The sequence below is a fragment of the Paroedura picta genome, chromosome 12, assembly GCF_049243985.1.
Source record: "Paroedura picta isolate Pp20150507F chromosome 12, Ppicta_v3.0, whole genome shotgun sequence".
Lineage (NCBI taxonomy): Eukaryota > Metazoa > Chordata > Lepidosauria > Squamata > Gekkonidae > Paroedura > Paroedura picta.
This window is the reverse complement of record NC_135380.1, coordinates 41207558-41220010: the sequence shown is the minus strand read 5'-3', so window position 1 is coordinate 41220010 and position 12453 is coordinate 41207558.

Genomic DNA, 12453 nt, shown 5'->3' with positions numbered 1-12453 from the left:
AATGCTTGACAATTTTACTGAAGCCCGGAGGGGGTAGTCTTTTGCCAAGGAACGTTGCTGTCGCATCAGCACCTGCTCCGCTTGCTTTCCCGCTGCCGCCCCTGACTTCCCACCGCCCGCTGGGGGGTGCTGCCAGCAGCAGCTGTGCGCTGCCACACGGAGGGGGAACCCGAGTCATGGCAGCCGCTGGAGAGGACCAAAGGTGAGCTGGCGGCAGAGTGGCAGGGCAGCCCCCGAGGCAGCAGCTGGGGAGGTGGATGAGGAGGAGCCGTGGCTCGGTACTGACTGATCCACAGACCGGGACCGGTCCCTGAACCGGAAGTTGGGGACCACTGGGTTACAACATCTGGTCATCAACACCAGTCCACAGATGAGCTGTACCAGTCTAATGGCATTCAGCTTACATCAGATTTGCTAACTGAAATTATTCTATGCAGGCCGTGAGGCATAAAGAAAAAGTTCTTCATTCTTAAGGTTGCCAACTCCCCCGGTGGAGGCGGGTTCTCTCTCTGTCACGCTTCACCCCCTGCTGCCAATCTGGTGGCTGAAAGGGGGACTTATCAGGAAAGAAGACCAAGCGACATTACTTCCGGCATGTGCAGCAAGTGATGCCATCACACCAGTGACTTCCAGGGAACGCTCTGGTATTTGTGCAAAATGGTAGAGGCTGTTTTTACCATAGAGTTTCTGTCCAGACACTTGAGTGTTGCAGAGATGTCACCACTTGGTGAGATGTCATGTCCTGTACATACTGGAAAAGATCACTCCACGATGCTTGGGCTTTCCTCTTTTCTGGTAATTCCTGCCCCCATCCCCTGCCAGCAGGCAGTGGGGAACTTAACAGAAGCAAGGAGGGAAGAAGCCAGATAAAAACATGACGTTTCTATGTCTTCCAGAAGTGATGATGACATCAGGAGTGACACTCTGGTTTCGAGGCAAAACTCTCCCGTAGAATAAGCTTATCAGTTTTGTCTCCAAACCAGAGCATTCCCCTGATATCACTTATGTCCCTATGTCACTTCTGGGTGATACAGAGTGCGCGAAAGCTCATGCCTTGAATAAATCTTTCTTGGTCTTAAAGGTGCTACTGGACTCTGATTTTATTGTGCTACTTCAGACCAACACAGCTACTCATACGAATCTTTCTAAAATATAGTTCATGAGCTTCCTCTACTGGTTGAAGAGTATCCTGCATTCCAGAAAAACCATCAGGGCTCATCCACTGGGACCAACCAAAGGACCACGTTTTGAGGCTATTTCTATTTACTTTTTTATTTCTATTTACAGGTTGCCCCTATTGAGCCAGTCCTCTCGGGGTGGATTACAACAGTATATAATAAAACTATCTGGAACACCTTCACTGTATAATATAAAAAGCTAAGGCCTAGGTGGGCAGAGAGTGGGCGGGGCCAATTGGATCTTTGGATCAATCAGAAGGCGTAAAGTGCCTATTGACTGGTACAAAGATTGGACTGGCCCACCCCTGGACTTTGGACCAATAGGGAGGTGACACAGCCCATTCCCCCCAGTTCGGCCAGGGACAATCTGGCAAGCTCGCAGCCAGTTTGCCCCTGGCTGCTGACAGGGACAGAGTAAGTGGGCTGGGGGAGGGGGGGTGGCCATGGTGTGAGGGCATCCTGGCCCAACGGTTGCTGCTGCGGAGGTTCTTTTGCCTCCTGTTTCATCTGCACAACAACCCTATGCAGTAGGCTTCAAATCTGCAGAGTCACGCAGAAAAAAATACACATGGCTTGGCTGTGTCTAACCCCTGGCCAGAGCAGTATTTTAAGTGAGAAGGGGCTTTTCTGTCAGCCGTTTGGCAGAAGGGGAAAGCTCCCCCCCTGCAAGGAAAGCACACCCATAGCCACAGAATCCTGTATGTTGGTCTCGGAAACGCCTTCTTCCCCTCAGGGGCTGTTGGAGGCTCCTTCACAGCAGGCCTGAAGGGAGGGGGAAAGGAGTGCACTCACCAGCCTCCTGCCAGCTCTGTCAGTGGTTTCAGGCAAAGTGAGGGAAGTTGTTGGACATGACAGGCCTGTGCAGTAGGCCTCAAGTGTTTCAACTCACCAACAACCTGCATGAGAGGCCTTAAATGTTTCCTCTCCACAGCAAATGTGTCCAAACTCCAAAGCAGCCCTTTCTGCCTGGGGAGCTGATCTTTATAGTCTGCAGATGAGCTGTAATTCCAGGAGTTCTCCAGGCCCCACCTGGAGGTTGGCTACCCCTTGGTTGGAAATAGTCCTGGAGGTTTGGAGGTGGGACTTCAGAATCGTACAATGCCTCAGAGTCTGGCCTTCAATGTAGCTATTTTTGCCTGCAGAGACGAATATTATAATCTACAGATGAGCAATGATTTAGAGACAATGGTAGAGGATCGCAGACTACGGTTGGGGTGGAGTGGTGCAGGTGTGTCCCTCCTGGGCTATGGGCTTTGGCCAGCCCTTACCAGCAACTCTTTGTATTTGGGGGCACAGACAGACAGACTAGGCTCAGTCCTGCGAGTCTTGATGGAGTAGAGGTTGAACTTTTCACTTTTGTTATACTATGAAATGCTAAGATTCCTAAAGAGCCCATTCAATGTTTAAACATTGTATGTGACAATGCAAAGTTCTGTAATGTTTTGTCTCTGTAACTTAGCTTCTGGAACTATGTCTTAATCAGAAGGCCTTGTGAGGAGGATGTATTTGACCATCTCTTGAAATGCTGCCAAATAGTGCCAAATTATGTTGTTGTACTGGGATAGTCTATTTCCAAGGCCACTAGAACTGTTGATATTAAACCACTGGAGTCAGGCGGAGGGCTGGAGGAACGGATATCGCCTTTCCATTGACTTAGCAAAATGGCAAAGGGTGGAGACCTTAGGTTATTGGTTTGAGCTGTAAGGGCATCACCTTCCCCTTCCTCCAATGAGAATTTATATAATTTCATGTTACTCTATTGTTCGACACACAGGCCCTTTCGGGACCAAGCCCCCTGTGTCATTTTGTTCTTCTGCAGTTGAATAAAATCATAAACGTTTTTCCAGTCTAGTGGTCATTCTATTTGGGTACTGCACACTAGGCAAACGATCCCAAAACGTCCAGACCAGACTCTGGGCCATCAGTCTGGAAAGTGCAGGAAGATCTAAATAAAGAATATTTACAGCCTGAAACTGTAAACAGTGAACAAGTAAATGGCTGGAGAGACATGGGAACTGAAGTGACCTTTTTCAAGCTTGGCCTGGTAAATTAAAAAAACAGTATTTGCCAGGGAGGTTCTGAGAAATCAAAGGCATAAGTGTTATGTGGGCTGTCACCCCTCCATCAAAGGCTGGCACACCCGTGTCAACCCTTCCTGACACTCCTGCGCAGACCCTGGCACCAGAGAGAGAAAAGCCAGGTCAAGCCTTGCAAAGCATAATGGGAGAGCAACTAAAACCCACCTTGCTCTGAAGCAGGACTTGGAGTTAGGCTTCCCCCAACCTACTTGCTTGCAAACAGCAGAGGAGTTTGTCAGCACACCTGGCAAGTACAGAGAGACAAAGGCACCCCACCCAAGACTCCCCTCCAGCCAGCCAAGCACATTGCCTTGTAAGGGGAACTGGCCACTCTCTTTCAACACCAAATCTAATTCAAGATTTGGTCTTTGTCTTTTCGCTTACCACTATCCCCAGGCACAAGCAATCATCCAGGATTTGCCAGAAATGGGCCATCAGCCCTTCTAGACAGGAAATATTTCTTCATATTCCCAGCAGCTAGTTTCTTTGTTCAACAACCCATTTCTTTGTTGGGACCTGGCTACAGTCGTTACTGGCCATCAAACTCTTTGTCCAAGCCCTGGACAAGATAGGATTAGCCCCCTATCAACTCAGGTCACAAATTTCCTTTAAATATTGGGCTCCCACAGCCACAAAGTGCAGTCAGTTTCCAGGCTACAGAAACTCTGTCCGATGCTTGTCTTGGTCCCTCGTCCGTCGCCCCAAATTGCTTCCTTGGACCTCCGGAACTCTGCTCCACCCAGAAGACAGGTAGATATCACTTCCAATCAACCCTTAGTATAGGTTCCTCCCCTATAAGCCTTTTCCTTGTGTGCTAGTGGCTAGGAATGTACATTTCTTTGCTAGAGTACGCATGTGTTGTCTTTTGTCTAATTAGTGTGTGTTAATAAAGTCCTTCCATGTTTAGACCATTGTCTGCCTTGGTTCTATCTCAGTGACATAATTACCCAGTAAACTGTGCAATACAAGGTCCCACGTTACGCCACGCTGCCTCTTGCTGGCTCTACTAGCTGATTCCCCACAACTAAATTTAGACACGTGTCCTTACAGACACACATTTGGCGTAACATAAGTGGCCCAGAATTTCAAGTGGACTTAGCTTTACAAGAAAGTAGACACAAAGTAGACAGTGACACTTTGGGGAAAACTAGGTGATCCACTTTTATTAGGCATTGACTTGGCCTTGCAGACAACAACAGGGACTGCAGTTGTCAGGAATAGGCCTCAGGCTTCAGAAGGGCAGCCATCACCAGCCAAGCAACCAAGGGGTGTCTGGGACCATGTGCATTCCTTTTGAGATGCATGTGAGGAGAGAGAACTTTCCCTTCAGCCTAAGTGTCTGGAGATGAGCTGTACCTCTGGGGGATTCTCAGTCCCCCCCTGGAGGTGGTCATCTCTAAACCTCAGTGGGATACCATGCAACAGAGTCACCCCTCCAAAGCAGCCATTTTTACCTGGGGAGCTGATCTTTATAGTCTGGAGAAGAGCAGCAATTTCAGGAGATCCCCAGGCCCCACCTGGAGGATGGCTGACCCTGGTCTGAACATTTTATCAACAGTAAAAAAAGATGGAGACAGAAGGAGCAGGGTGGGCACCTGTGTACTGCAACTACCCCATGTGTATTAGGGCAGGGGGACCTTTCGGTGTCTGTGGCCTAATTCACACAAGAATGGAAATGAGTTTGCATGCAGGACTGGGAAGAATTGGCTGTCATGCAATCTCCTAAGAAGAGTCTCCAGGCTGATTTTCTCTTCATATATCTGAAGGCATTGCTCTTGAAATCTCATCTGTAGCCACTGTGCCACAATTCCCAAAAGTCGGTCCTCTCCCACACTCAACACACATTCCACACCACACCTTCTTGACACCCATCTCTCTACACCAGGGGTAGTCAAACTGTGGCCCTCCAGATGTCCATGGACTACAATTCCCAGAAGCCCCTGCCAGCGAATGGGAATTGTAGTTCATGGACATCTGGAGGGCCGCAGTTTGACTACCCCTGCTCTACACCCATGCCCTCATTTATCACCACTCCACCACAACCTCCCATACAACACACACATTCAACCCCATGCCCTTACAGACTGGACAACTCCTCCCCTTCCTTTTCCCACCGCCAAGCTTAGCACCCGTCGCATTCCTGGATTTAAGGTGTCATTTTTTGTATACAGAGTAGATCAGCCCTTGTCAACCTTTTGACTTTGAAATATTTTTCAGGCTTCAGGCTCCCCTGGAAGTGGTGCCATGCCCCTTCAGAGAAGTGGGCGCGGAAGTAGCTTGCGGGAGCCAACTAACTGATCGATCTGATCATTTACCATTTCCATTGTGGAGAAAGAGACTAGGCCTGTAGAGCAGCAGGGGAAGTGGGCTCTGGTGACCTCTAGTGATGTCAGTGACCATCCCAACTTCTAGGAAAGGCCTTGGAACCTCTGGGGAACTCTTGCATAACCCCAGGGTTCCCTGGAAACTCTCATCAGGAATCCCCGGAGTAGCTAATACTTTGGCTGGCTCTCATTTCTTGTTTTAATTACTTTTTTAAAAAACAAGTGCAAACTGTCTTAAGCGAATGTCCCAGCATCTCAGCCCTTAAAAGTAGGTGGGTGAGAAGAGCAGCAGCAGCAGAAGAGTTAGATTTTATATTCCACTTTTGACTACCTGAAGGAGTCTCAAAGCAGCTTCCAATCGCCTTCCCTTCCTCTCCCCACAGCAGGTACCCTGCACGATAGGTGGGGCTGAGAGAGCTTTGACAGAACTGCTCTGTGAGAACAACACTATCAGGACTGTGACTAGTCCAAAGTCACCCAGCTGGTTGCGTGCGGAGAAGTGGGGAATGAAACCTGGCTTGCCAGACTAGAAGCCACTCTTCTTAACCACTACGCCAAGCTGGCTGTTCCACGCCTACGGTGGAGGCCCAAATAGACCATTAAGTAGTGCTGGCCTCACTGCTGAAATGAAGAGAAGATCAGCCCTCCATGCTGATCCTGAATCCCACCCACCCCCAGTTCAAATTAGTTGTGGGTTATTGTAATTTATAAACTGTTTCCATATTGCAAAGCCATCTAAATATCAATTATTGTTCCCCAACCATTTTAGAAGTTCATTAATATGCTGGATACATTTCTTTTGGTTTTCTTCTTTTGTGGTTATTATGCTGGATTCACCTTTTTGGTGAATTCGTCATACTTTGTGTATTTCTGATCACCAAAGGCAGTCTTCATGTAAAAAATAAAAAAAATAAAAGAAATTTAAAAAGCCTGTACAGAATTTAAAAGTACAAAGACCAAACAAGCCCTGAACCATAAAAACGTATGATAAAAGAACAATAATTTTTGGATTTCTTTAGCGTAAAACAAGTTAAACTACAGTGACGATTGTTAAGAATAGGATATTTTGCTTTTGGGCATTATTATTTTGAACATTTAGCTTCAGAGTTTTGAGGGACTGTTTTAAAACCAGGTTCTCCAGATTAGGGTCTGCTCCTTTTTAACCACTGCAGCACTTGGGCTGCCATGATGGGCTCCATACGCTTTTGTTAGTGGTTCTGTGTTGGGAAATTTCAGGAACCCAGCTCTCCTGTGCCTCTGATAAAGTCCATTGCCAGGCTGCCTGTAACAGAGACGAGGAACCGACACATGGAAAGAGCAGAGCATGATAGTGCAACGTGTGGGTTTTGCAAAGGGGCATGAGGAGCACAGAGTTGTCATAAGCGTGGCCCTGTTAAGGTCTGAGGGCATTGGCATGCTTGGTCCAGAAGAGGGCGACCTTGGCACAGACATGAACTGCCTCAACGCTTCCCTTTGCAAACCAGACTGGCCTGCAGCTCTGGAAAGGAGGGAAAGGCTGCCTGCTCTGTTGCCATCTCAGAAAAAAGGGGTTGCTCCTTAAGCATGAAACAACCCACACAGGAGCAGAGCTTTGCTCTGATGGTGTTCACCTTAGGCTAGGAGAAAATTTTGTTCAGATCTTGTTAAAATATCTACTCCTTGTCTAAAGATGCTGGGGATTGAACCCAGGACCTTCTGCGTGCCGGGTAGATGCTTCATCCCTGACCCACACTTCTCCCTCAACATTAGGTTTGCCAGGGTTGGAAAATACCTGGAGATTTTGTGGGGGGAGCCTGAGAAGGGTGGAATTTGGGGAGGGGATTCAGTGGGGTATAAAGCTATCAAATCCATCCCCTAAAGCAGCCATCTTTTCCAGGGGAATTGGATGCAGTCACCTGGAGATCAGTGGTAATAGCGGGAGGTCACCAGGTGCCACCTAGAGGTCAGCAGCCCTACCTTACATGGGAGAGCTGATTCCAACTTTAATGATGGGCAACATGCTTTTGAGATCTCACAATATCTTCTTTCTTTTTATGCATATTTAACTGTGTCTTGAGCACCAGTTTAGGGGATAATCTCTGCACAATTTCACATGAAGCCGCTGTATGCTGTTTATGGCTTTAAAAGGGGATTAGAACAAATCCTTGGAAGAGAGGTCTAGTGGCTAAAGGGAACATCCACCTTCAGTGGCAGTCAATCTCTAAATACCACGGCAGGGAGGCAATATCAAAGGAAGGCCTTGGCCTCTGTTGTTGCCCCCCCCCATTATCCCATAAGTTAAAATGGTTCCAGGTGGGGCCACAAGGACTAGAAACTTGTTTAAACCCCCTCCCCATTTACACCTCTTTGGGAATTCCACCTTCGGATTCTGATACTAGATGCAGTTCAGTTCTGAGCCTTCCAGAATCACAGAAGATGATCTGTTTCGCTGGTTACTCGCCTGCTGTGTATGGAGCCGCTTGTGTGCAAATATTTGGCTCCGAGGAGCCTAGATTTCCCTTAGGTGAACTTCTTATGAAAGAACTTCAGTGTGTTTAGAATTGGGGGCAGGGCAGCGAGCGGCAGGCACTGAAATTGGGCCAAAGCACGAAAGTCCCACCTAAGAGACTGGAGGGACCAACAGACAACCCTCAGTGGAGGTGAAAGCACACAGAAGCCGGGGCTCTGCTTCTGAATAGCAGGCTGTGTGCGCTTACCAACCCTGCAAGGAAGCTCTAGCAGAGCCTTCCAGTGGCCACAAGCCATGCCCGAGCACGCAGTGCCAGAGCTGATGCTCAGTCCTCTCCTGTTGCTTATGCTTCTTCATCCTGATCTTGTGGCTTTGCTGTAAGATGCAAACTTCTAGAAGGCTCACAACCGACGGGGACATCTTTGAACCAGTGAGGGAGCTGACTTGTGGGAACGGCCTACGAGAACCATGTCAGATTGATACTGAGCTATTTGAGCATTTGCAGAACTGCTAGGCAAAATCCAGACTTATCAACAACAACAACAAAATTGGGTATATCTCAGCTTAGTACTTGGGCCTTGCTCATTCCTGCATCCACAAGGTGATCAGAGCAGGGTTGTACGTGGCGGCATCCAAATCGGCTGGCTGTGTCGGGCAGGAATGGCCGATTTGGACCATGCCGTGCACTAACTCCTCATTTTAGTGCATGTTTAGCAAGGTATCGGGTATCGGTCTGCAAAACTTGTTAAGCCACCAGAGAGCATGTTTCTGGGAAAAATGCCCCCCACATCGACTATGACTGATTGTGGCATGACAAGTCCTTTGCATAGCCAAGATCTCACTGCAGCTGGAGAACAGGGGCAGTTGGGCACCCTACAGACTGAGGCCCAGCTGAGCGGGGGCTCATGAAGAGAAAAGGTGGGGCTCGGAGATCTCCTGGCCTGGCTGGAAATCTCTAATGAGATTAGGGCTCTGCAGAACCCAGGGCTCTGAGAGATAGTGTGGTATACTGGTTAAGAACAGCAGCTTCTAATCTGGAAAGCCGGGTTTGATTCCCCACTCCTCCATGTGTAGTCAGCTGGGTGACCTTGAGTTTGTCACAGCCCTGATAGTGCTGTTTTCACAGAGCAGTCCTGTCAGAGCTCTCTCAGTCTCACCTACCTCACAGGGTGCGTGTTGTGGGGAGAGGAAAGGGAAGGTGATTGTATGCCACTTTGAGAAAGGGGTACAAACCCCCCAACTTCTCCTCCTCCCCCTTCTTCCTCTTCTTCTTCATCAGTTCCACAGGGCCTGTAAGACAGAGCTGTTCCGCCAGGCCTACATCCGAGGCCTAGAAACACCATCACGAAACGCTGACCTCTCTGCCTAACAGTCTGTCCGGATTTTCATATGGCCACCTCAGTTTGGTTAGTCTATTGTTGGTTTTAAATGTAAAATGTTACAATTAGATAGTATCGTTTACATCAGGGGGTAGTCAACCTGTGGTCCTCCAGATGTCCATGGACTACAATTCCCATGAGCCCCTGCCAGCATTTGCTGACAGGGGCTCATGGGAATTGTAGTCCATGGACATCTGGAGGACCACAGGTTGACTGCCCCTGCTTTACATGAGCTAACAGGGAAGGGTAGAATGCAAGTGAAAAATTACATGAATCCTCATTTCTGCCAGTCATTTATTTCTGTCCTGCATCCCTGCCTGCTGGGTCTACACTGGCGAACAAACTGGGCAAAAACCGAGCAAGTCTGGCATTCAGTAGTTACCTTCAGTTCCAGATGTGGTGTTTGCGACTGTTTTCAATGGGATGAATTCATGAAGGCTAGATCCATCAATAGCTATTACCCATGATAGTTGAATGTAACCTCCAGCAGCTTTCAGCATCTGAATATCACTACTGCAGATAGGGATGGGCAAAAAAACGGGGTACAAACCAAATTTTCTCACGAAAATGCTCTGGTTCAGTTTGCCAAGTTTGGTTTGGGGGTTTGGCTAGCAGCCGTTTTCGGCTGACGGCTGAGAGTTGCCCCCTTGCTGTCAGCCCCAAATGGCTGCTTCAAGCCATTTTAGCCATGATTTAGAAGCAGGAGGGAGCAAAATCGATCATTGACGGTCAGCAAGGTGTGGGTGCCTCTCTGCTGGGGCTGCAATAGACTGGCATGAACCAGACTGGTTGGTTTACAGAGGGTTGGGTCATCTGGGTGGGGGGGGGTTTAGTTTGGGACCACCCCAACTGGAATTTTCTGGTCCATGCCCATCCCTCCTTGGGCACAATAATAGGAGAGACATTGGCCACCATCTCTCCTGCTTGTGGGCCTTCCAGAGCCTCTGGCTGACCACTGGGTGGAACAGGATGCCAGATGAGTTGGACCATTGGCCTGATCCAGCAGAGCTACCATTGGGTTCTTAAGGGCTTCCCAACATCAGCCTTGCTTTTTATTTTTTATTGGAATCTCTAGGATCCACATCAGCATGTGCTGGCTTTACAAAGTCAACATGTGTTCCCTCCAGCATTCAGAGCTGCAAATAGGGACCCCGTTGTGTAACATCTGTATTCATCGCATCAGGAAGCTAATATTGCCTTATGGGAGAGCCCCAATGATTTTTGTCCTTTACAAGTTTTGCTTTCCCCCCAGTCTATAGCTCAGACATTACCGGCACTGCTAGGAGAACATTTCTGTTTGCAAATAAAATAATCTAGTGACCTAATTTCCTTTCAATTTCACCCTTCCTCTGGATCGTGTTATTTATTAGCTGTGACGTCAGTCTCTGCAGTCCTAGAAGAAAGGGGCTTCTTGCGTTTGAATCGCTACTATTTTTGTTTTTGAAAGATTCCACATTTCTGGAGCTGTTAATCACTGTGCGGATGGTTTGAAGCCACCCGTGTCTTTAAAAATGGAAATAAACAACATGCTGCATGAACAAATTAGAACGTCCTAGTGAGCTGACGACAAGGAACCCAATCCATCTTGCTTGCCCACACAAGTCCCATGACAACTGCGTGACAATCGTTCCTAGTTCCAAGAACACCAATGACTTTTCTTGGCTACCTCTGCTCTTACCATATATCAGGGGTAGTCAAACTGTGGCTCTCCAGATGTCCATGGACTACAATTCCCAGGAGCCCCCTGCCAGCATTCGCTGGCAGGGGGCTCCTGGGAATTGTAGTCCATGGACATCTGGAGGGCCGCAGTTTGACTACCCCTGCCATATATGCTTTTAAGCTATACACAAGAGACGCATCTCACGTGCAAAGATTCCCCTCCCTCCGTGCTCCATTTGTGTGTAGGCTCTTCAGAATGCTGTGGTAGTTACTTAAAAGTTCTCTTTTATTCAATTATAGATAAACCACGAGTCCAAAGTGTGATTCTGTTATGAATCAAATTCTGAAAATCTTTATGGGCATAGAAGTCGATATGCACACAGCAATGAATGGTAAAATTTCCAAACAGAGGCATATGAATAAACAGTGACCCATGTTGTACAACCTGTCTGTATCAGAGCTAGGTTTGTCCTTGAAATAGCTGACAACATTTTTGCCCTGTCCACAATCGTTGAAGGCTCCTTCCCACTCATCATCATCTTGACCAGATGTTTCTCCTCTGTTAGGCACATGGACAGAATGGTGCTAATGTGAACCACCATGCAAATGAAGGCTTGTAAAGGAACCAGTCACAGACTCTAAATTCTGAACTCTATATGGACCAATTAAAGGGCTAGGTTAAGGGCCAATCAGAGCTCTTGGTGGGCCGACTGAATTATATATAAGTTTGTGTTTTCCCCATGTTGCTCGGTATTCTGGTTGGTGTTTGGATTCAGTACTAGAGCTGTGTTTTCAAAGAACTGGTAGTCTGTGTCTACTGAACTCACAGGCTTATTAGATTTCTATGGTCACATGGGAGCATGATCCCTCCTCCTCTGCCCCGCCTCCATCCCAAGAAGGTCTGTTGATGAGTCTAGATCAGGGGCAGTTTGACTACCCCTGGTCTAGATTGCATTGGTCTTAGGGTTGGGCGCTTCGACGTCCAAAGCAGCCGTTCCCGCCCAAAGCAGCCAGCAGTGCGGCGTGCGGGGGGGGGGGTGAGGGGATGTATGGTTGCTAGTCAGTGCCTGCACGTGTGCGCCCACCAATGTGTCAGTGCCTGCGCCTCCCCCACCCCCTGCATCACAGCACTGGCTGGCTCGGGCGGGAACGGCTGCTTCAGATGCCGAAGCGTCCAATCCAGAACTAAGTTTGAATCCAGAGGCACCTTTAATTAATTTATTAAGATTTATAAACCACCTTCCCTGCATGAGTGGGCTCAGGACAGTGATAAGGAGACTCAGAGTGACACAGTTTTATTCTCAAGGCAAGTCAAACTTTATTGGACTATGCCGTAGGCCATCGTGAGATTAGACACACAGTAAAATTGTTCAAAACAAACACAGA